Raw genomic sequence first — 27716 nt, 5'->3', positions numbered from 1 at the left:
CAATATAACTGCATTCTTAAATTTATTGATGTGGCATAGAAGATTCCTGAGACTTTCACTTATTGCAAAGATTTCTCCATCAAAACTTGTTGTTCCATACCCAAGATATTTATAAAGTGAGAAGAGACAGTACGTAACACCTGCACCGGCACCTTGTTCTCTGGAGATCAAGGATCCATCGGTGTATAAATGAAGCTAGTTTTGCGGAGGGTACCTAATATTAATTGTCTCTAAAGACAATTGTTTTTGTATTTCAGTGTTTACTTTTGATTTCAGTATTTCTTCTGTTAAATTTAAGTTATATTCTATATTTAATAGAGTTCAAGGGTTTGGTTTAATTTGTAAGTTTTCTTTTAAATTCGGGATATCGATTTTCTGTTTTAATTCTTGAGCAATGGATATGAAACTTTTTTGAGTTTTCAATCTACAGAGAGGACTGTAGACAGTATCATTGAATACAACAATACAGTCAACACTGGTGAGCTCAATAAAATGTAAGGAAAATGAAGGCCACGTACATTGGAATAGCTCTGTGGTAGCGCGTCTGCTTCAGACTAGCTGGCCCGGGTTAGTTTCCCGGCAGGTTCAAAAATGTTTCATATAAAATTTCTACCTCGGGACTAGGAGAGGTGGCAATGAACAACTTCTAATCACTAAATTGTGCACCAATATGCCTGGGTTAAATCCCAAATCTCTCCGCAGTGCAAATGAAGAGAAGGCTAATGTCACGTTGATAGTGATATTCCGTCGAACGGGGACGTTAAGCCTGATGGCCCCCTTGGTGCTATTTCGACAGGAGTAGGCTACGTGCCGGCACCGGGTTTCCCCTTCTCTCTTCATCATCCTCACCCATTCCCTGCACTGCACTTACACATACACTCACCTTAATACAATACATCACTCGGCACAAATACGCATCTTGTATAGCGTGGCCCACCGAAGTGGTGTGCATCTTTAACGTGGGTCACAGTCCTGCCATCTATCCGAAGTATGCGGAATCCGAATCACACGTACACACACATACACAGACACACACGCACACTCCCTCTCCCTCTCCCTCTCCTCTCCCCCTACCCGTCCCCCTCCCCCTCCCCCTCCCCCTCCCCCTCCCCCACCCAACAACATCCAACGGACGTCTGTGAAGATTGCGCTCCACCTGGAAATGTTGCTACTGTCCATACAGTCTACCCCGTACACGCTACATATGTCCCTGTGAATTTCACTCGGGTTATGTCCTTCAGCCAAAAAAATCGCACAACACTTCGTTGCTCTTAACGAGTTGACGACAGTAACATGCGCGCCATCTTTGTTGCGTAGTGCACGCTTCTATCGCTAGAGCTGCGCGTGCAAAACAATTTGTGTTGTAGTGAAAACTTCAAACTATATCTCGGTGAAATGTCAACATTCCAGCCGCAATACCAACACAGAAAAAAAATATATGCGTTACTTTCCGATCCACCCTCGTATACATCAGCACTATGGCTCAGATATACAACGAAGACTTTTAACATGGAATATATAGAGCATAATGTTGAAAATTTCATTACCTTCGATTTCTCCAGAAAATACTCAAACATCATATTCTCCACTAATTTTCCTGACATTTTCTTTTTGCACCAAGCTGTGAATAAATCATATTCTCGCTCTTACCTATTTTTACATTTCTCAGGCAGCAAATCTTTCCTTATACAAGTCGCCGCTTCAACCATCTCGGTTGGAGTTCCTCCAAAATCTTCATCAATTTCGTCAAATTCCATTACAATTTTCAATTAATCTTTATACCTTCTAAATGTTTTAATAAAATCAACTATCACACTCGGATGGGCAATGAGTGCATTTCAACACTTATTTTTCAGTATAGACTACTATTATGAACGTTCGTTTTTTTTTTCTGTATTTACAGCTATTGTTGTTAGGCCTTAAACGTTACATTTTCCAAACAGACACTTGTTGCTAGGAAACCATTCTTCATAACATAAAGCTATACTAAAATATACGCATTAAGTGCACTTGTTACTTAGTTACCGCTACAGTGCGGATTTGCGAAGGCTTTGGAATAATATTACTCTAAATTTTCGATGTATATACTGTATTTGAAATTTTAAAAATATCATAGTGCAAAAAATGTTGTACAATACATGTTTGTGAAGTAGGTTACAAAATCGAGATTTCCAAACCTTGTATCTGAATATACTATTATAATATGATCCATTTCATTCCGTGTTTTGGGTAAGCCAGTGATTTAATAACCTATGTGGTCAGTCAATTTAAGAGAGCAGTGTATTATGACAAGATATGATTGAGAGAATTTTAGTTTTGTCCTTTAAATGTCGAGAAATTTGATGCGAGCAAATGTAACATTTCAAAATTTCTTTTCAGACGAAGAGTTGCATTTCTTAGGATGAAATTTATGCACATTTAAAGGACAAAACTAAAATTCTTTCAATCATTTATTAACATAAAACACTGCTCTCTTAAATTGACTGAGCATATTGAGAATTAAATCAATATCTTTACCAACACACGCTATGAAATGTTTCACATAAAACAGTTTTCATCTCGAAAAGAAAGCAAAAACGAACAAAATTTTATTAAACATTTTTGTTTAAAATATATCAGGGAATATATAATAATATAATCCGTGACGCTACAGCCCGTGAAGGGCCTAGACCGACCAGCCGCCTGCTGGCCTCAAGCCCACATTTCGAAGCAGAGGTGGACGATCATCCAACAAGAATGAAGGTATCGTGTGGTTAGCACGATGATCCCCCAGCCGTTACAGCTGGCATTCGCAACCGGATTTCGCTACCTATCGTAGCTCCCCAAGTGCATCACGATGCTGGGTGGGCACCGGTCCCATACACTGGCCGAAATTTCATGAGAAAATTTATTCCCCCATGAGGACTCGAACCAGCGCGCATTTCGTAACGCGAGACCTAGGTAGGATGCCTTAGACCGCGACGCCACGGCGCGGGACATATCAGAGAATAAGCCCCTGAAATAATGGCAACACTTACGGTTCATTCTGTATGTATGTACGCTATGTAAAATTATGTAGGGGAGAATCGGGTAGTATCGGACATTGGGTAATATCGGACAGTGCGTTTCTTTCATCTACCACCATATTGTAGTACCTGAATGACATGGTTACGTTTCTCTATGCGACAGTCCACACCTGTGGAGTAACGGTCAGCGCTTCTGGCCGCGAAACCAGGTGGCCCGGGTTCGAATCCTGGTCGGGGCAAGTTACCTGGTTGAGGTTTTTTCCGGGGTTTTCCCTCAACCCAATACGAGCAAATGTTGGGTAACTTTCAGTGCTGGACCCCGAACTCATTTCACCGGCATTATCACCTTCATTTCATTCAGACGCTAAATAACCTCGATGTTGATACAGCGTCGTAAAATAAACCAATAAAATAAAATAAAAATTCTATGCGATATAACAGAAACGTAACCATGTCATTCAGGTATTATCATCGTATGGTAGATGAAACAAACTCATTGTCCGATATTACCCGATGTCCGATGCCACCCGACTCTCCCCTATGTGTCGTTTGTTCATTCGTTGGGACGGACCGTTCGTAAAACCACGAGATATGAAGTTCATCTTACACTTTTGTTTGCACGTTACTACGAGTGATTTCAGTGTAAACCTTTAATGTCAAAACGTTACACCTTTCTCATCCTTGTAGGTCGAATATAGACCTCTCAGATATAAAAGAGAGAGGCCTGCAGCGAGATAATTCTTATGTAAGTTTGCCTTGGTCTAAAATAGATACATACTTTTGAAATCAAGTAACGTTTGTAATTGAAAGTAATTTTAATATAGATTTGCTATGTGTCAGTTATATCAATATATGTACGAGGAACAATCTACGTTAAAGAAGGTTTTGTCTCATATATTTTTTTATTTCGTTTTGTCGATATATCTGCGTTCGCAGTACAGAAGGATTGTAAAGGATTCCGATCATAAATAAGTTGTAAAGTTTTCCCATACGCGCGAAGAAACTAGATCGTGTCTTACACTTGGCAGAGTTTTTCCTGTTTTAAGAAAAACTAAAACATTTCTCCCGTCTGTTGAATTGTTTAAGCAATAGCACACATCTATTCCTCGCTGTGGTGAGTCAGCGATTTGAAGCGAGTTTCAGCTTTTCTGTCAGAGAAGTTGCCTATTAATGAAAGCGTTCAATATGAACTTGAGAACGTGTACGGTATAACTTGAACGTCGTAGCAACAGATGGCGGTCTGTACGGTCTGTGTGCTACCATAACCTCTTTCGAACTGTGTTTTGCGCGGGCAAATCGTACGTAGGGTATTTGTTATCATCGGTTGCGTACGGCAACATTCAACAATACAAATCAAATGCTCCGTGTTGACCGTCGAAGTTAATGTCAACAAATACGAAAGTAATCGTCTTAACCCTCTCCCCACATCCCGACAGTAAGAAAAAAACCCACCTCAGTACATGTTTCCAAACAGTTCACATTCCTGCCACTACTGGCGTTACCTTACGTATCAGTAAGTACTCTTCAGAATGAACGACGCACTTGCTATGCAACTTCTCTGACACATAGGTAACACACATCCCAATTTATATGAAATTATTGCGATCACCTTACAATTAATTAGCGATAAAACGCGAAATATAATATTTTTATCACGATTTTTTTTCGAAATTAATACGGAATTCTGTGATCTGTAGCCCATGATGTAAGTACTCGTCGCAGTTGATAATGCATTGTAAAATAGCCAATTAATATAATTAGTCGTCGACTGCAATACAAAGCAAGTAAATAACGAACAACTAAGGCACAGTAGTTTATCGGAGCACGACCCACGCCGTGTTCCATTGTACACAGTAGAGGGACTCTGGATCACAGATAAGGCTGGTCCACAATAAACAATAGTTAATTGCGAATGCTCACATTTAAATACATTTATTTTAACAATATTTCCTTTCTCGTTCTGGTTTCCGTTCCCGGTTTATCGTGAACCAACCTTTAACCTGAAACCACATTCCTCTCTTCCATCTGGCAAGAAGTTTCGCTCCCTGTCTGTTACTTTATAATTAGCTATACGAATTAAGAAGAAAGTGTTACCGTGTCTAAAAATGTGATCTAGAGGTCTTCACAGAAGCAACTTTTAAGCATCGTTGTTTATCACTTACAGTGTTCAACATCTACTTGGAGGATTTATTGAAGAACAGTTCTCAGAACATGAGAGGAGTGATAGTAGGAGGAAGAAGAATAAGTGCATAAGATTTGCTGATGATACAGCGTTATTAGCAGAAGAGATGATACTAAGGGATATGATCTCAGGCGTTGTTAAAATTGTGAATTACAGATTTGTCAATAATCGGTAATACCAAGGTATGGGTATTCACCTATATTTGAAGGGTTCAGAACCATAGTGGGCCAAGCGCCATTTATTAAAAACGGAGAAAGCAAGGGTTAAAGTTAAGTGAATACCATAGTTTAATGAACAGTGACATATCATTTAGTTTTAATGTGTATACTTTATATTACTTGCTATATTATTCCATTGAATTATGATAATAACTTCATTTCAACCCTTGTTTCCTACGGTTTTAGAAAATGGCGCTTGGCCCCCTGTGGTTCTGAACCCTTCATTTGTGCGTTCTTACATATTTTTAATGGTTTTGAAAATACTTTCTTAACATGTGATGTTTAATCATTCCGTTTATTTCGAAAAACATTTCTGCTAAATGACCCCATTAAATAGGCTGTCCACTGGGTACGGGTGGATTTTCGAACTCTGTAGAATAAGAACGCAAAAATTCACTTAGTTACATGGTTCATTTTCTATGTATTGTTACGGATTACAGACAAACATGTAAAACCCTCCGTACCCTGTGGTACACCTTTAGTAATAAGGATTTGAATAGACTAAATAAAGGAATTTGTTCTACTGGTTTGCAGAGTATTTTATTTTGGTAATTAACTTATAAAACTCTTACTTAACATTTTTATGTCGGTTACACATTGCATAAATTTAAATTAAATAAATAATTACTTAATATAGTCATTATATAAGTGGTGATTCTTATCGCCATGTCTTGCTGCTGTATTAGCTGCCAGTTCATTATTCTCATTTGGCGCCAGTTCATTCATCTTATTAGCCGCCAGTTCATTCATCTTATTAGCCGCCAGTTCATTCATCTTATTTGCCGCCTGTTCATTCATCTTATTAGCCGCCAGATCATTGATATTATTCGTCGCCTGTTCGTTCATCTTATTTGCCGCCTGTTCGTTCATCTTATTTGCCGCCAGTTCATTGATATTATTCGTCGCCTGTTCGTTCATCTTATTTGCCACCTGTTCGTTCGTCTTATTTGCCGCCATTTCATTCATATTATTTGCCGCCAGTTCAATCATTTTATTTGCCGCCTGTTCGTTCGTCTTATTTGCCGACTGTTTGTTCATCTTATTTGGCGATTGTTCGTTCATCTTATTTGCCACCTGTTCATTCATCTTATTTGCCGCCAGATCATTCATCATATTTGCCGCCTGTTCGTTCATCTTATCTGCCACCTGTTCGTTCATCTTCTTTGCCGCCAGTTAATTCATCTTATTTGCCGCCTGTTCGTTCATCTTATTTGCCGCCTGTTCATTCATCTTATTTGACGCCAGGTCATTCCTCTTATTTGCCACCTGTTCGTTCATCTTATTTGCCGCCTGTTCGTTCATCTTATTTGCCGCCAGTTCAATCAACTTATTTGCCGCCAGTTCATTCATCTTATTTGCCACCAGTTAAATCATCTTATTTGCCGCCAGTTCATTCATCTTATTAGCCGTCAGTTCATTCATATTATTTGCCGTCAGTTTATTCCTCATATTTGCAGCCTGTTCGTTCATCTTATTTTCCGCCTGCTCGTTCATCTTATTTGCAGCCATTTCATTCCTCTTATTTGCTGCCAGTTCATTCATCTCATTAGTCGCCAGTTCAATCATCTTATTAGCCGCCTGTTCGTTCATCTTATTTGCCGGCTGTTCTTTCATCTTATTTGCCGCCTGATCGTTCATCTTATTTGCCGCCAGTTCATTCACCTTATTTGCCGCCAGTTCATTCCTCTTTTTTGCCGCCAGTTCATTCATCTCATTAGCCGCCAGTTCAATCACCTTATTAGCTGCCTGTTCGTTCATCTTATTTGCCGATTGTTTTTTCAACTTAGTTGCCGCCAGTTCATTCCTCTTATTTGCCACCAGTTCATTCATCTCATTAGCCGCCAGTTCAATTACCTTATTTGTCGCCTGTTCATTCATCTTAATTGCCGCCTGTTCGTTCATCTTATTAGCCGTCAGTTCATTCATCTTATTTTCCGTCAGTTCATTCATCTTATTTTCCTGCCAGTTCATTCATCTTATTTGCTGCCTCTTCGTTCATCTTATTTGCCGTCAGTTCATTCGTTTTATTTGCACCCACTCCTTATTCATATTTGCCGCTGGCTCATTCATCTTATTTGCACCCACTCCTGAACCATGTTTGCCGCTGATTCCTTCAACTTATTTAAACCCACTCCTTAATCATATTTGCCGCCAGTTCATTCATCTTATTTGCCGCCAGTTCATTCATCTTCTTTGCCACCTGTTCATTGATCTTATTAGCCGCTGAATCATTCATCTCATTTGCACCCACTCCTTATTCATATTTGCCGCTGGTTCATTCATCTTATTTGCACCCATTCCTGAACCATGTTTGCCGCTGATTCATTCAACTTATTTGCACCCACTCCTTAATCATATTTGTCGCTTGTTCATTCATCTTATTTGCAGTCACTCCTGAATCATGTTTGCCGCTGATGCATTCAACTTATTTGCACCCACTCCTTAAACATAATTGTCGCTGGTTCATTCATTTTATTTGCACTCACTCCTGAATCATGTTTGCCGCTGATTCATTCATCTTATTTGCACCCATTCCTGAATCATATTTGCCGCTGATTCATTGAACTTATTTGTACCCACTCCTTAATCATAATTGTCGCTGGTTCATTCAACGTATTTGCATCCACTCCTTAATCATATTTGTAGGTGGTTCATTCATGGTATTTGCACCCACTCCTTATTCATATTTGCCGCTGGTTCATTCATCTTATTTGCACCCACTCCTGAATCATGTTTGCGGCTGATACATTTATCATATTTTCACCCACTCCTTAATCGTATTTGTCGCTGGTTAATTCGTCTTATTTACACCCACTCCTTATTCATATTTGCCGCTGCATGATTCATCTTATTTGCTCCCAATCCGTAACCATATTTGCCGCTGGTTCATTCATCTTAATTGCACCCACTGCTGAATCATGTTTGCCGCTGGTTCATTAATCTTAGTTGCACCCTCCCTGAATCATATTTGCCGCTGATTAATTCATCTTTTTTTGCTCCCACTCATTAATCATATTTGCCGCTGGTTCATTCATCTTATTTGCACCCTTTCCTTATTCATATTTGCCGCTGGTTCATTCATCTTATGTGCACCCACTCCTGAATCATGTTTGCCGCTGGTTCATTCATCTTATTTGCACCCTCTCCTGAATCACGTTTGCTGCTGATTCATTCATCTTATTTGCACCCACTCCTTATTTATTTTTGGTGCTGGTTCATTCATCTTATTTGCTCCCACTCCTTAACCATATTTGTTGCAGGTTCATTTATCGTATTTGCACCCACTCCTTAGACATATTTGTCTCTGGTTCATTCATGTTATATGCACCCACTCCTTAACCATAATTGTTGCAGGTTCATTTATTGTATTTGCACCCACTCCTTAGACATATTTGTCTCTGGTTCATTCATGTTATTTGCACCCACTCCTTATTCATATTTGCTGCTGGTTCATTTATCGTATTTGCACCCATTCCTTAACCATATTTGCCGCTGGTTCATTCATGGTATTAACACCCACTCCTTAACCATATTTGTCGGAGGTTCATTCATATTATTTGCACCCACTCCTTAACCATATTTGTCGCAGGTTCATTCATGTTATTTGCATCCACTCCTTAACCTTATTGTTTGCAGGTTAATTCATGTTATTTGCACCCACTCCTTAACCATATCTGTTGCAGGTTCATTCATGTTATTTGCACCCACTCCTTAATCATATTTGTTGCAGGTTCATTCATGTTATTTGCCCCCACTCCTTAACCATGTTTGTTGCAGGTTCATTCATGTAATTAGCCCCCACTTCTTAACCATGTTTGTTGCAGGTTCATTCATGGTATTTGCACCCACTCCTTAACCAAATTTGATGCAGGTTCATTCATGTTATTTGCACCCACTCCTTAACCATATTTGTTGCAGGTTCATTTATCGTATTTGCTGCCACACCTTAACCATATTTGTTGCAGGTTCATTTATCGTATTTGCACCCACTCCTTATTCATATTTGTCTCTCATTCATTCACGGTATTTGCACCCACTCCTTAATCATATTTGCCTCTGGTACAGCTATTGTAGAACTTAACGCTTAAACCTGTTGGATAGAAGTAAGTGTTAGAGGACAAATTTAGTAAACTAGACACGCTTTTAGAATGGTGCTTGTATAAGAAATACACGTTATCTCTTCTGATATATTGTTGGTAGTTGATTTGGACGTAACATTTACGCGAATGGTAAGTCTCGGTACAGTACTAGCACGCCAGAGTTCAAAATTTACGTGCATTTATAAATAATATAATAAATAGCCTAGGCTATGTGGTGAAAGTAAAAAATTAAAATTTGGTCTAGAAATACATATCAATATAAATATTAATGAAAGTATCAATTATGCATTAATCATTATTATTATCTTTTGTGTTTTGCTATTAGACCATACATTGTATTAGTGCAAGTTATTAATATATTATGGGCTTGATGTGATGATTGCAGGTTAAGAAAAGCCTAATACTTACTTGCTTTTAAGGAACCCGGAGGTTCATTGCGGCCCGCTCGTAAGCCCGCTATCGGTCCCTACCCTGAGCAAGATTAATCCAGTCTCTAACATCATATCCCACCTCCCTCAAATTCATTTTAATATTATCTTCCCATCTACGTCTCGGCCTCCCCAAAGGTCTTCTTGCCTCCAGCCCCATGATGATATGCACCATCCTTTGGAATCTATGTCCGTTGGACGTATTTAGAGCTATGAACTCAGTCCCATTAGCAAGAGTGGCCCTAGTAGATGAGCAGCAGAAATATATGATAACTGCAGGGCCACACAGAATATTATATTTTCCTGTCATTCGTCACGTGACGTTTTGCGCGCTGAAATTTTTTTTCAGCCTCCGAATCGAAGCAAAATGGCGGCAGCGGTGATTACTGGCTTTGACGAACGCGACCGCTAGCTGGGTTATGGGCCGTCCGTGCGTCTTTTGTTATTGTAACCCAGCAACCGTGAATCTTGTGGCAGGCTTCATTTTGCGTAATCTTTTACAAAGCCTCAATTCTCAAATCCCGGATTTCACGCCAATTGGATACGCTGATTACTGATTCTTCAATTTACGCTGCAGTTTTTAATTACTCATTTCTTCACTTTCTTGCTTGTCATTAATATATGAAGTATAGAGCAATTATTATGAAGCGGTGAAAATAGAATTTTGAGGGTTTATGGAAAGAAACCTTTCCAGTATTGCAATATATGAAGCGCAGGGAAAGTATAGTGAACGGAAAAAATTGTAAGGTTTGTATGGAAACAAAGGTTGACAACTTTATAGCATTTCATTATATTAAGAAGCAAAGGAAACCTATACTGGACAGGTGAAAAGGCGATTCAGTACATTCATCCAACCCCTATAATTGTGTGATATGTTTATGCTGTTGGTGATTGATATCGTCAGCATGGTTAGCAATGTAAGGTTATTTGGGATTTGAAACGAGATTTTTATACTTATAGTTTTGTCCTCACCCCCCCCCCTTCTATTTGATTAGGCAGAGCCTTCCCGTTAACTGCTTCATAATCGCTTTCTCATTCCATGCGGCCAGTCTCAAAACAATGCAATTGATAGTCAAAACGATTCACACATAATATTTATGACGCCAGTGAGCAGTCTGTAATTGCAATATAAGTTATTATTACAGAAAATTGATTTCATTTCGTAATTAATACCACTGTTACATACTTTAAAATCTCGTTAAATAAAATAATGCCATTATGAAGAATTTTGGAGAGCAATTACAGATTTTAGATATTGTTTAGAGTGTAAAATGAAGGACACTTAAAGATACTGACTTACTGGTGACGAAATTAGGATTATGCCAGTTTTTTTTTTTAGGTGTTTAACTGATTAAAGATAATAGAATATGCAGATCGCGTAATGTTATAAAATACTGTAATGCTGGGAGATAATGGAAGTCTGTTTTAAGAACCTTGAAAGAAGGCACAAAAAGTTAAGAACCCGTGTTATAAGGGCCTTAAGGTAAGAAGCAGGGCTTTCTGAAAACATTAAGTAGCGGTGGGGTTGGCTGCGTGAGTTACGCAGTTTGATTTAATTCCATTCATTTCGTGAGTGCGGTTTACATCGACATGGTCTGCTGGAAGGAATGTAGACTTTTAGTAGACTATTTGTAATGAATGTAAATGGAAGGAATGTGACGAAGTTAATAATAATAATAACAATAATAATAATAATAATAATAATAACAATAATAATAATAACAATAATTATATTTAATCCTTCAGTATCACTAGTATATTGGTGGTATTATTATCATTATTATTATTATTTTTTTTAATTATTATTATTATTATTAGGCCTATTATTATTATTATTATTATTATTATTATTTTATTCAAATATCTGAGAGCAACATTAACAAATATAAATGACACCCGGGAAGAAATTAAACACAGAATAAATATGGGAAATGACTATTATTATTCGGTTGAGAAGCTTTTGTCATCTAGTCTGTTGTCAAAAAATCTGAAAGTTCGAATTTATAAAACAATTATATTACCGGTTGTTCTGTATGGTTGTGAAACTTGGACTCTCACTTTGAGAGGGGAACAGAGATTAAGAGTATTTCAGAATAAGGTGCTTAGGAAAATATTTGGGGCTAAGAGGGATGAAGTTACAGGAGAATGGAGAAAGTTACACAACACAGAACTGCACGCATTTTATTCTTCACCTGACATAATTAGGGACATTAAATCCAAAAGTTTGAGATGGGCAGGGCATGTAGCACGTATGGATGATTCCAAAAATGCATATAGTGTGTTAGTTGGGAGACCGGAGGGAAAAAGACCTTTGCGGAGGCAGAGACGTAGATGGGAGGATAATAAATATAAAAATGAATTTGTGGGAGGTGGGATATGATGGTAGAGACTGGATTAATCTTGCTTGGGATAGGGACCAATGGCAGGCTTATGTGAGAGCGGCAATGAATCTCCGGATTCCTTATAATCCACTAAGTAAAGTATTATTTTTTTTAGGAAAGGATAAAGTCATAAATACAAAAAAAAAAAAAAAAAAAAAAAATCAAGGCATTCACCACTCCTAATGGCAGGAACCTTAAATTTGCAGTTACTCGTCTCGAGTCTAGGGCTTCGCTAATAGATGTCACTGTTGCCGACACGTATAGACCACTTAGTTCGTCAGGGACTACCCAGAGTGCAAACAGGCGGTAGGTCAACATTACACTTCTAATGCATGAAGATACTGTAGAATTGTTGGGATGTGACAGAGGAACCAGAATACCCGGGAAAAGCCACCTGTGTTGTCTGATTCATAGGCTTGCTGAGCACAAGTAATAAAATTTGGATGGTTCGACCGGTATTCGAATTCTGACTCCCTGGAAACACAACGCGATAGCTTTGTCCAGCGTGACGGGGGAATGAGAAATTGTGAATATTAAAAGGATTCGCTGAAATAGGATTAATTGGTCTTTTTTATTTATTTCATTTATTTTATTTATTTAGTGACTTAAGTCTATTTATTTATTTCAATTAATTAATTTATATCATAATTAAATTTAATTAATTGACTGATTTATTAAAATTATGTATGTTATTAATTTAATTTATTTATTATTTAATTTATTTAACTAATTCTGTTTATTAATTGGTTTATTTCATTAATTTAATTTATTTAGTTATTTTATTATTTTATTTCTTTCATTCATTTTGTTAATTTACATAGTAACTTATTTAATTTGTTTCATTAATGAAATTAAATTTATTTATTTATTTATTGAAATCGTTTTTTTATTAATTTAATTAATTTAGTTATTTAGTTCTTTGATTATATTTTATTTATTTATTTCATTTATTTTATTACTTTAATTTATTTAGTTATTCATTTAATTAACTCAATTCGCTTAATTAAGTTATTTATTTCAATACATTTAATTACTTAATTTATATTATTTACTTACTCATTAAATTAATTTAATTTGTTTAATTACCTGTTATAATTTACTTAATTTAGTTACTTTTTAAATTAAATTAATGAATTAATTTAATTTACTTATGAAATTCATTAGTTTTACTAATTTAATTTATATAGTTATCACCTAATTCATTCAATTACTAATTGGTCCACACCTGTGGAGTAACGGTCAGCGCGTCTGGCTGCGAAACCAGGTGGCCTGGGTTCGAATTCCGGTCGGGGCAAGTTACCTGGTTGAGGTTTTTTCCGTGGTTTTCCCTCAACCCAATACGAGCAAATGCTGGTAACTTTCGGTGCTGGACCCCGGACTCATTTCACCGTCATTATCACCTTCATCTCATTCAGACGCTAAATAATCTGAGATGTTGATACAGCGTCGTAAAATAACCTAATAAAATAAATACTTACAACAATTTTTTAATTATTTAATTTAATCTTTTTAATTGCTTTAATTTATTTAATTATTCAATTTAATATAATATATATAATTGTTTTAATTTATTTAATTAATTAATTTAATATAACGAATTAATTTAATGTATTTATTTATTAAATTAATTTATTTATTTCATTTTGTTTACTTAATTACTCCATTTTCTTTATTCAAAGTAATTAATTTCTTTAATACATTAAATTAATACATTTAATTATATAATTTTTTATTTATTAATTTAATAAATTTATTTATTTCATTTATTTATTTAATCATTTTATTTATTATCTGTTAGATTTCCTACCACCCCCATTCAAACAAAATTAACTATTGCGAATAATAAATATTATAATGTAACAATCTGAAATAGATGCAATAAAATTATTGTACATGGTAAAATAATCAGTTGGACCTAAAGATACAAGTTATACAAAAGAGTAAATGATAGTATTCAGTGATGAACTATATTAAGCTAGTAAATCTAATGATAGACAAACCAGCTAAAAGTATAAGTAGACAAATCATATTTTACATTTAATGATTGTGAACTGTTTCTGTAAGAAATTAACTTAGAATCCCAACATTTAGCAAGTAACATTGTGAAAATAACCGCCATATTGGTCTAGTGGTTAGAGCGCTAGACTTTTAATTCTGTGGACCCGGTTCGATACCCTGCGTACCCGAGATTTATAATTTGTGTCGGGCAAGCCCGTGATGCAGGTGACACTGGTTTTATCCGGGTCCTCCGGTTCCCGTGTGGCATCCCATCTCCTCTCTATCATCATTGTATCACGGGTGTTTTCGTCTGTGCTCTGTTCTGTGTGTTACATTCACAGACTTTTCAGTTTCCTTATTTGTTTATAAATAAGTTTCTTTGTCCATTCATATTCATGTCCACAAGTTTTAATGTCCACCCTCTTTTTTGTCATCTTAGCAAGGGAGGCCTGTTTACACTTCTAGCTCGATTGACCATTCTGAACAAAGTATTTCTCTGGTAAAACCTCTTTGGTTTATTCCGACAAGTTCTGCTTGTACAGGGACATCATTTTATTTTTACTAACATTTTTAATATTAACCTGGCTATACCATTAGAGAACCGGAAACACAGTTTGCTACCCCCTTCGACGACTGTAGTTCGAGGATACTGGCGTAAAACACAAACAAATCACTCTACTAGGTATAGGAGGGAAGAAAAGTAGTTCATCCATTTACGTAAACTAGGAAATATCGCGATTTTGAGTTCGATAATTTTCATTAGATATTGGTTTAATCAGAATACAGTAAGTACTGTATTAAGAATAACTGTGTTTACTCACGAACTGAGTTATCCATGCGAACGTATTCATTATGCAATGTATATTATACTATCTACAGCACATTAGCGTACAATGTATAGAAAGAAGTTAAATTAAAAAAAATAATTATGATATGGATATTTAAATACATTTTTGGAAATGGTGGCCGTTCGTTTCGATACAGGCTTCAGTTCTTTTGTGCATATTATCGCACTATAGACTATTGCATCTAATTTCAATTACCAGTTTCGTCGTTCGTACTAGTAACTCTATTGAGAAAATTCTGTACCTACTCTTACGTATTGTAAATTCAATCTTCACTTCTGTCCGACCCGCACAGATAAAATTACTCAGACATGCTACCTACTGTCCGTCCAAGTGGTTATGTCGCAGGATCGTAGAAAGAGGGGAAATCACGTGACAGTTAATTTCTTAACGAGTCCCTTTTATTTAAGTTATTTTAAACAGCTGTATAATATTACGTAAACGTCCAATTCATAACAGTAATAAATATCTTCATAAAAGAGCTAAGACACCCCAGCTTTTACAAAGGGGAGAGCAGAACCAGGTGTGGGAAACCGGGATGCGACGTAGCCACACTGACAGTACCTGTGCGAAAATATGATTCAATATTCAAAGCTCTTTCGTCACTGGAAAACGCGAACATATTTCTGGAACGTACTATACTTACTCAGTGCTATTTACTATATGCGATCTTGATTCTGTGTGGAGGACGGTTGAACTTGATTAGTAGAAGGGGTGGGAGTGAAGTACATTAAAAAACTCAGGCACAATAAAAATTGAAGTAAAAATAAAATGATGTCCCTGTAGTACTGTACTGCTGTAGGAGATTCATTGGGATGTTCTTTAGCTCTGTTTCTGAAATGCTGTACTGTTTCGTTTACTTCTACATCAGCGTAGTTAGGTAGATTTGTGTGGCTTCCTACCTTGAAAATAATTACGTGGTTGTCGATATTGAAGTTCATTGTGTACTTTGTCCAGTTCTTCATATCTCTAAACATTTATTGGTTCCATCCCTGTTAACAGAGTAAAATGATATATAAAAGTTTAATACAGTAAAATGTGGCGTCCTCTCTTTGAAGAAATCGGTTGTGACATGTCTGATTGTATTTGTAGCTAGACTTAATAGGGATTACCATGGAAACGGTGACAATTATTATCCGAATGCAAATTACAGATTGTTGGAAACACAGCCTAGACATCTGAATTTCTACAAGAAGGTAGTGAAATAGCAAAAAGTAATTTGGATAATAAAGTATGCAATAAAGTGGGCTAGACCAATTCAAAGGACAGTTTTAAAACGGAAAAAAAAACATAAATGAATAAATAAAAATAAAAAAAAAATGAAAAAAACTTGTAAGAAAGTTTCGATACCTTTTGAAGGAAATAAACTTTGTTAACAGGGACTATAAAGATAGTAGAAATACAATAGGCCACTAGGCTTCTGTGTTACGATAATATAACTAATCTCACTCTTACTTCATTTGAATTTAATCTAATCTAATCCCATGTAATCTAATCTAATCTAATTCAATCCAATCCAATCCAATCCAATCCAATCCAATACAATAGTAGTAGTAGTAGTAGTAGTAGTAGTAGTAGTAGTAGTAGTAGTAGTAGTAGTAATAATAATAATAATAATAATAATAATAATAATAATAATAATAATAATAATAATAATAATAATAATAATAATAGAGATGTATCATTCGAAGAGGTGGAAAAATTCAAATATCTTGGAGCAACAGTAAAAAATATAAATGACACTCGGAAGGAAATTAAACGCAGAATATATATGGGAAATGCCTATTATTATTCGGTTGAGAAGCTTTTGTCAACTAGTCTGCTGCCAAAAAAATCTGAAATTTGGAATTTATAAAACAGTTATATTACCGGTTGTTCTGTATGGTTGTGAAACTTGGACTCTCACTTTGAGAGAGGAACATACATTAAGGGTGTTAGAGAATAAGGTTCTTAGGAAAATATTTGGTGTTAAGAGGGAGGAAGTTACAGGAGAATGGAAAAAGTTAGACAACGCAGAACTGCATGCATTGTATTCTTCACCTAACATAATTAGGAAGATTAAATCCAGACGTTTGAGATGGGCAGGGCATGTAGCACGTATGGACGAATCGAGAAATACAGTACATACAGTGTGTTAGTTGGGAGACCGGAAGAAAAAAGAGCTTTGGGGAGGCCGAGATATAGATATTAAAATGGATTTGAGGGAGGTAGGATATGATGGTAGAGAGTGGATTAATCTTGCACAAGATGGGGACCAATGGCGAGCTTCTGTGAGGGCGGTAATGAAACTGCGGGTTCCTTAAAAGCGATTTGTAAGTGATAATAATAATAATAATAATAATAATAATAATAATAATAATAATAATAACTGTATTTATTTTGCTAATAATTGTACTATCAAAGTATAATATTTAGAGATACAACTTTAGCTCACTCCTGAAAGAAAATGAAGAAAGCGACCTATAATTATGTATTGTATTGATTAAGGCTGGTTGAGTGGAAGAGAAGGCCTTATGGCCTTAACTCTGCCAGCGAAAATAAAACATTATTATTATTATTATTATTATTATTATTATTATTATTATTACTATTATTATTATTATTTCTCTGGTAAAACCTCCTTGGTTTACTCCGACAAGTTCTACTTGTAGGACTGTATACTGCTTTCGGAGATTCATTGGGATTTTCTTTAGCTCTGTTTCTGAAATGCAGTACTGTTTGGTTTACTTCTACATCAGCGCAGTTAGGTAGATTTGTATGGCTTCCTACCTTGAAAATAGTTACGTGGTTGTCGATATTGAAGTTCATTGTGTACTTTGTCCAGTTCTTCATATCTCTAAACATTTATTGGTTCCATCCCTGTTAACAGAGTGAAATGATATATATTTAAATTTAATACAGTAAAATGTGGCGTCCTCTCTTTGAAGAAATCGGTTGTGACATGTCTGATTTTATTTGTAGCTAGAATTAATAGTAATTTCCATGGAAGCGGTGACAATTATTATCCCAATGCAAATTACAGATTGTTGACAACACAGCATGGACAGGACAGTTTTAAAACGAAAAAAAAACCTTGTAAGAAAGTTTGGATACCTTGTTGAAGGAACTAAACTTTGTACATAGGGACAATAAAGATCGAGAAATACAACAGGCCACTAGGCTTCTCTGTTAAGATAATATAACTAACTTGACTCTTACTTCATTTGAATGTAATGTAATGCAATATAATATAATATAATATAATATAATATAATATAATATAATATAATATAATATAATATAAAATAATAATAATAATAATAATAATAATAATAATAATAATAATAATTATAATAAAATTGGAGATTTATCATTCGAAGAGGTGGAAAAATTCAAATATCTTGGAGCAACAGTAAAAAATATAAATGACACTCGAAAGGAAATTAAACGCAGAATAAATATGGGAAATGCCTGTTATTATTCGGTTGAGAACCTTTTGTCAACTAGTTTGCTGCCAAAAAAATCTGAATGTTGGAATTTATAAAACAGTTATATTACCGGTTGTTCTGTATGGTTGTGAAACTTGGACTCTCACTTTGAGAGAGGAACATACGTTATGGGTGTTAGAGAATAAGGTTCTTAGGAAAATATTTGGGGCAAATAAGGATGAAGTTACTGGAGAATGGAGAAAGTTACACAACGCAGAACTGCATGCAATGTATTCTTCACCTGACATAATTAGGAACATTAAATCCAGACGTTTGAGATGGGCAGGGCATGCAGCACGTATGGACGAATCAAGAAATACATACAGAGTGTTAGTTGGGAGACCGGAGGAAAAAGAGCTTTGGGAAGGCCGAGATGTAGCTGGGAGGATAATATTAAAATGGATTTGAGTGAGGTAGGATATGATGGTAGAGAGTGGATTAATCTTGCTCAGGATAGGGAACGATGTCGGGCTTATGTGAGGGCGGCAATGAACCTGCTGGTTCCTTAAAAGCGATTTGTAAGTAATAATAATAATAATAATAATAATAATAATAATAATAATAATAATAATAATAATAATAATAATATTCCTGGTGTTGTGGAAGAGAATGACTGATGGCCTTAACTACACCAGAATAAATAAATAAATAAAATAATAATAATAATAATAATAATAATAATAATAATAATAATAATAATAATAATAATATTCTTGGTTTTGTGGAAGAGACGGCCTGATGGCCTTAACTACACCAGAATAAATAAATAATAATAATAATGATAATAATAATAATAATAATAATAATAATAATAATAGTAATAATATTCCTGGTGTTGTGGAAGAGAAGGCCTAATGGCCTTAACTACACCAGAATAAATAAATAAATAAAAATAAAAATTATAATAATAATAATAATAATAATAATAATAATAATAATAATAATAATAATAATAATAATAATTGTATTTATTTTGCTAATAATTGTACTAACAAAGTATAATATATAGAGATACAACTTTACGTCACCCCTGAGAGAAAATGAAGAAAGCGATCTATTAAAAACTGGAGATACGCCAATTTGTACAAATAATTAGTGGATATAAAAGAATGGACAAATTAAACTTGGACAAATTACAAACTGGACCAACTTCAATTTCAACCAAACATCAATCAACGTAAAGCTATGCACCGAAGTTAAAGATTGGCACCTCTGCTTTAATATTAAAAATTCTTGTCCCCCTCGACAAAATTAGTAAGTAGGGTGCCCATTTATCGTCCCCCATTTAGTTTTGTCTCACCATTCATATACCATTAAAGTTGAAGACTTGAAACTAATCTAGTTAAGAACTTTCAACATTTAACTACAAGACACAGAATTCGAAATTCATAAATTTGGAATCAAATTGAATATAAAACATGAGGAATGAAATTATGCAATTTTTTACATTTCAATGAAGCGGTCTAAATTTCGTCCCCTATGCTTTTTAACAAATTGAATGACAATTATTTCAATAGTACAATGAAATTAAAACATAGAACACCAAGAATGTTTATTAATAACTAATAATTATAAAAAGTATGTAGGAGAGCATTCAGAAAATTATTTAAATTACATTTTGTAAAACAAAAACTCCTTCATGTGATATTTACTTAAGTTTCTTAGCACTTCCAAAACAAAATTACAGTTTGACTTTTTAACCTAACATTAAATAGTTAATTACGTCCAATAGAACTAAAACCTTTCAATTTTATGTTTCAGCCATTCAGACACGTCAGAAAGAAATTTTATGTGTTCACAAGATGAAGAGCACTTTTCGTGGGACCAATGGCAGCATTGGGTGCATTTGATCCATTTCTGTCCTTGTTTTTTTTATTTTATTGCGTTATTTTACGACGCTGTATCAACATCTGAGGTTATTTAGCTTCTGAATGATATGAAGGTGATAATGCAGGTGAAATGAGTCCAGGGTCCAACGCCGAACGTTACCCAACATTTGCTCGTATTGGGTTAAGGGAAAACCCCGGAAAAACCTAAACCAGGTAACTTGCCCCGACCGGGAATCGAACCCGAGCCACCTGGTTTCGCGGCCAGACGCGCTGACCGCTACTCCACAGGTGTGGACCTGCCCTTGTTTATGTTAAGAAAATTTTTTTCCCACATAATGGGAATACTACATCTTCATCATCATTGTCGTCATCATCACTTCCACTGTCGCTAGAAGACTCGCAGATAATTTTATTTTTTGTTTTTTTCGGTGCAATTTTTTTTTGGGTTGAAACTGAGGCTGCAGATTGTGAAGCGATAGTAGTGCAGAAGTCGAAGTTAAGATTTCTTCTAGTCTGTTTTCGCTTTTGGTTTTCAGATTCATTAGCTTTCCTTTTCTTTTCTGCTGCTGTGTGAACATTGTTCTTATGGGGTGTACCCGTTATACTAGAAGTGCTGTACCAAGCCTATTGGAAAACGATGGCTCTATCACTGGAACTTTCCTAATATCTTCTGGACTGATCACAGAATTTGAAGTTTCAGGTTCAGTTTCCTGCTGTTCTGTCACTTGGGTAGGTTGATGTCGATTAGATACCAATTTGTAGCCCATCTTATTCTCCCTAACAGGTTTTACGGCTTCTATCATTTCCTCCTTGCGCCATAGTTTCCGTTTTCCCATCTGAAGGCAACTAGAAATATAAATGGCAACAGCCTTACTGAAATTACATGATATGGAAATAGCATTCCGAAATCCATCCCGGGGACGAAATTTAGACACGTCCTGGGGGACGAAATTTAGGCATGTGCACCAAAAAAGTATGGCGGCATCTTGTTCTAAGCACGCTGCAATGTTCGGTTCATTTAATATATATTCTTACACTAGATACCTTGCTCTATATATAGGAGCAAAAAATGTTATGAAAATGCGTACCTTAGGCTGTGAAATACTGCTGAGAATGTATAAGAACAATAGTTTTCCACCTTCCAGATATTTAAAACTTAAATAACAACGAAACAGACAATAACACTCGCTCCAACTGAAAGCACGCTTGCTACTGCATAAAGAGGGATAGTCTGTATTGACCATCACCAGGGTGCGACACATTACGGGCGAAATACTGTGGGGGACGAATTTAGGCAAGGGGACGAATATTGGGCACTACACCTTATCTCTTTTTTCTCAAATTTAGTATCTATTTTCTCATCTGAAATGAATGACATTACTTCACTCTATATATGTATATACACAGTGGAAATGAAACAACCCTGTAGATGTTCAGATCGAATAGCCTAACTCATGTTGTATATAACAAAAATATTGACCGAAAGTTCTTAGCTTTCCCAGGAAAAAAAAATGTTTTTCTTCAAATGTTTAACACCCTCTTATTCGGGAACTATTGCAAGTGGGATCGTGATTTTTGTCCATATCGATAGAAAATCTAATAAAGAATCATTTATTCCTCTGGCGTATTTTTATAGCGTGGACAGTTTTCGTGTAAATTTAATTGAAGGAAGAACATTAATTTTAAGTCACTGAACTATACGAACAAATTGCAACGTTGTAGTCAGAGGAGGAGAGGTTTACCTAGGAAGAAAGGCCTGAGTTCGTTGACCTCTTACATGTCTATTACGAGAAGAAGGAGCGGCGATGTTGTCAGACTTCTGCAATTTCAAACTAAATTTTCTAATTAACCGTGCATTTAATCACAAAATTTAATATAGGTTTTCTGTTCATTTCAGTGTATCCTATCTCCTTTTCAATATCCAGTATTATTTTACTTCTACCACAAAATATATCATTATGTCAATTAAATATATTATGTTATGTTTGATATAAAACTTTTTGATATTTTTTTCTATTTGCTCACGCATATCACGATATGACACATTAAAAGTAAAAGTAAATCCATGGCGCTATAGCCCTTTGCAGGACCAAGACCAACCAGCCGGCTGCTGGCCTCACGTCCACGTGCCGAAACAGAGGTGAACGATCATCCAACCAGAATGTAGGTATGGTGTGGTTAGCACAATGATCCCCCCAGCCGTTACAGCTGGTTTGCGAAACCGGATTTTCGCTACCTATCGTAGCTGCCCAAGTACATCACGATGCTGGGTGGGCACCGGTCCCATACACTGGTCGAAATTTCATAAGAAAATTTCTTCCCCCACTAGGATTCGAACCAGCGCGCATTCCGTAACGCGAGTCCTAGGCGGGATGCCTTAGACCGCGACGCCACGGCGCGGGACATATCACAGATTAGCATCACCAAAATATAAACTAAGCATGGTCTCTACATTTCTCTCACACGAAGATTTGTGAACCTGTCATCGAGTATTTTCGTGGTACTCATACAAGTCTCTCTCAGTGTCTACATTAGATGCAGGAAACTACACTACCAGCAAATAATACACACCAAATCCTCTGTGATCTATTCTGCCGAAAACTTTGGCCGTTGTCTGTGCACCTCTTCGATATTTCTTTGAATCCTCTATAACACAATCTTTCTTCTATCAATTCTACTACTCGAGCTTATGCGGATCATTTTACTATAGTTACAGCTGATGCTACCATTGCCAAGAATTGTATACAACAATACAGTCAACACTTGTAAGCTGAATAAAATGTAAGGAAAACCGACAATGTCGTACTTCCTAGTCCGCCGATTTAGCTCTGTGGTAGCGCGTCTGCTTCAGACTAACCGGCCCGGGTTTGTTTCCCTGCGGGTTCAGAGATTTTTCATATAAAATTTCTACCTAGGGATTAGGAGAGGTGGCAGTGCACAACTTGTAATCACTAGATTGTGCACCAATATGCCTGGGTTAAATCCCAAATCTCTCCGCATTGCATATAAAGCGAAGACTTATGTCACTGTTGATAGTGATATTCCGTCGAACGGGGACGCTAAGCCTAGCGGCCCCCTTGGTGCTATTCGACAGGAGTAGGCTACGTGCCGGAACCGGGTTTCCCCTTATCTCTTCATCATCCTCACCCATTCCCTGCACTACACTTACCAGAAGGCTTACACATACACTCACCTTAATACACGGCATAACTCGGCTCAAATACGCATCTTGCATAGCGTGGCCCGCCGAAGTGGTGTGCATCTTTAACATGGGCCACAGTCCTGCCATCTATCCGCAGTATGCGGAAACCGAATCGCACGCACACACACACATACAGACACACACGCACACTCCCTCTCTCTCTCTCGCTCCCTCTCCCTCCCCCTCCCCCTCCAACGGGCGTCTGCGAAGAATGCACACCACCTGGAAATGTTGCTACTGTCCATACAGTCTACCCCGTACACGCTACACATGTCCCTGTGAATTTCACTTGGGTTATGTCCTTCAGCCAAAAAAATCACACGACACTTCGTTGCTCTTAACGAGTTGACGACAGTAACATGCGCGCCATCTTTGTTGCGTAGTTCACACTTCTCTCGCTAGAGCTGCGCATGCAAAACAAATTGTGTTGTAGTGAAAACTTCAAACTATATCTCGGGGAAATGTCAACATCCCAGCCGCAATGCCAACACAGAAAAAAAATATATTGTGCGTTACTTTCCGATCGACCCTCGTATATATCAACACTATGGCTCAGATATATAACGAAGACTTTTAACATGGAATAAATACAGCATAATGTTGAAGATTTCATTACCTTCGATTTCTCCAGAAAATACTCCAACATCATATTCTCCACTAATTTTCCTGACGTTTTTCTTTTTGCACCAAGCTGTGAATAAATCATATTCTCGCTCTTACCTTTTTTTTGCATTTCTCAGGCAGCAAATCTTTCCTTATACTAGTCGCCGCTTCAACCAGCTCGGGTGGAATTCCTCTAAAATCTTCATCAATTTCGTCAAATTTCATTATAATTTTCAATTAATCTTTATACCTTCTAAAATATGTTTTAATAAAATCAACTATCACACTCGGATGGGCAATGAGTGCCTTTCAACACATATTACAATAGACTACTATTTTGGACGTTAGTGTTTTTTTTTCTGTATTTAAAGCTATTGTTGTTAGGCCTTGAAGGTTACATTCCCACACAGAAACTTGTTGCTAGGAAACCATTCTTCATAACTTAAAGCTGTACTAAAATAGACGCATTAAGTGCACTGGTTACTTAGTTACCGTTACAGTGCGGATTTGCGAAGGCTTTGGAATAATATTACTCTAAATTTTCGATATATATTGTATTTGCAATTTTAAAAATATCATAACACAAAAAATGTTGTACAATACATGTTTGTGAAGTGCATTACAAAATTCTTCGATTTCCGACCTTGTATCTTAATAGACTATACTATTATATGAAACATTTCACTTGCGTGTTTAGAGAAAGCAATTGATTTAATTTCCAATATGCTCGGTCAATTTAAGAGAGTAGTGTATTATGATAAGAAACGATTGAAATAATTATAGTTTTGTCCTTCAAATGTGGAGAAATGTGATCCGAACAAATGTAATCTTTCAAAATTACTTTTCAGAATGAAAAGTTACATTTGTTAGGATGAAATTTCTTCACATTTAAAGAACAAAACTAAATTTTTTTCAATCATTTATTATCATAATACACTGCTCTCTTAAATTGACTGAGCATATTGAAAATTAAATCAATATTTTTCCCTAAACACACTACTAAATGTTTCACATAAAACGAGTTTTTATCTCGAAAAGGAAGCGAAAAACGAACAAAATTGTATTAAACATATTTGTATGAAATATGTCAGAGAATGTATAATAATATAATCCGTGGCGCTACAGTCCGTGAAGGGCCTAGACCGACCAGCCGGCTGCTGGCGTCACGCCCACATGTCGAATCAGAGGTGGACGATCATCCAACCAGAATGGAGATACCGTGTGTTTAGCACGATGATCCCCTCTGCCGTTACAGCTGGCATTCGCAACCGGATTTCGCTACCTATCGTAGCTCCCCAAGTGCATCACGATTCTGGTTGGGCACCGGTGCCATATACTGGCCGAAATTTCAAGAGACAATTTCTTCCCCCATGAGGACTCGAACCAGCACACATTCCGTAACGCGAGACCTAGGCAGGATGCCTTAGACCGCGACGCCACGGCGCGGGACATATCAGAGAATAAGCCCTTGAAATAATGGCAGCACTTACGGTTCATTCTGTATGTATGTACGCTATGTAAAATTATGTAGGGGAGAATCGGGTAGTATCGGACATCGGGTAATATCGGACAGTGCGTTTCTTTCATCTACCAGCATATGGTAGCACCTGAATGACATGGTTACGTTTCTCTATGCGACAGTCCACACCTGTGGAGTAACGGTCAGCGCTTCTGGCCGCGAAACCAGGTGGCCCGGGTTCGAATCCTGGTCGGGGCAAGTTACCTGGTTGAGGTTTTTTCCGGGGTTTTCCCTCAACCCAATACGAGCAAATGCTGGGTAACTTTCAGTGCTGGACCCCGGACTTATTTCACCGGCATTATCACCTTCAATTCATTCAGACGCTAAATAACCTAGATGTTGATACAGCGTCGTAAAATAAACCAATAAAATAAAAAAAAATTCTATGCGACATCACAGAAACGTAACCATGTCACTCAGGTACTATCATCGTATGGTAGATGAAAGAAACTCATTGTCCGATATTACCCGATGTCCGATACCACCCGACTCTCCCCTATGTGTTGTTTGTTCATTCATTGGGACGGACCGTTCGGAAAACCACGAGATATGAAGTTCATCTTACACTTTTGTTTGCACGATACTATGATTGATTTCAGTGTGAACCTTTAATGTCAACATGTTACACCTTTCTCCTCCTTGTAGGTCGAATATAGACCTCTCAGATCTAAAAGAGAGAGGCCTGCTGCGAGATAATTCTGATGTAAGCTTGCCTTGGTCTAAAATAGCTCCATAATTTTGAAATCAATTAACGCTTGCAATTGAAAGTATAATTAATATAGATTTGCTATGTGTCAGTTATATCAATGTATGTACGAGGGACAATCTATGTTAACGGAGATTTTGTCTCACATATTTTATTATTTCGTTTTATCGATATATCTGCGTTCGCAGTACAGAAGGACTGTAAAGGATTCCGATCATAAATAAGTTGTAAAGTTTTCCCATACGCGCGAAGAAACTAGGTCGTGTCTTACACTTGGCAGAGTTTTTCCTGTTTTAAGAAAAGCTAAAACTTTTCTCCCGTCTGTTGAATTGTTTAAGCAACAGCACACATCTATTCCTCGGGCACGACCCAAACTTTTGAGCTGTGAATACCACTAGGATTGAAGGCTACGATTTGAACACCGTGTGCACAGCATCTGAAACATCTTGATTCTGAATTACGATGTTTTTGGGTATATGCATAGTGCCCTAGATACAGATATATCCAACGTTTTGGTGCTACAAGTATGATTCATTACCAGGAAACGAAACTTGTTGTCTGATGAAACAGGTATTCCGTTGCTTGACTATTGGATGTTCATTTCAAAGTGTGTTATGACGTCACTGTGGTGAGTCAGCGATTTGAAGCGAGTTTCAGCTTTTCTGTCACAGAAGTTGCCTATTAATCAAGGCGTTCAAACTGAACTTGAGCACGTGTACGGTATAACTTGAACGTCGTAGCAACAGATGGCGATCTGTTTGGTCTGTGTGCTACCATAACCTCTTTCGAACTGTGTTTTGCGCGGGCAAGTCGTACGCAGGGTATTTGTTATCATCGGATGCGTACGGCAACATTCCACAATGCAAATCAAATGCTCCGGGTCCATGTTGACCGTCGAAGTTAATGTCAACAAATACGAAAGTAATCGTCTTAACCCTCTCCCCACATCCCGACAGTAAGAAAAAAACCCACCTCAGTACATGTTTCCAAACAGTTCACATTCCTGGCACTACCGGCGTTACCTTACGTATCAGTAAGTACTCTTCAGAATGAACGACGTACTTGCTATGCAACTTCTCTGACACATAGGTAACACACATCCCAATTTATATGAAATTATTGCGATTATCTTACAATTAATTAGCGATAAAACGCGAAATATAATATTTTTATCACGATTTTTTTTCGAAATTAATACGGATTTCTGTGATCTGTAGCCCATGATGTAAGTTA

Source organism: Periplaneta americana, chromosome 3 (genome assembly GCF_040183065.1).
Source record: "Periplaneta americana isolate PAMFEO1 chromosome 3, P.americana_PAMFEO1_priV1, whole genome shotgun sequence".
Lineage (NCBI taxonomy): Eukaryota > Metazoa > Arthropoda > Insecta > Blattodea > Blattidae > Periplaneta > Periplaneta americana.
This window is presented reverse-complemented; position numbering follows the sequence as displayed.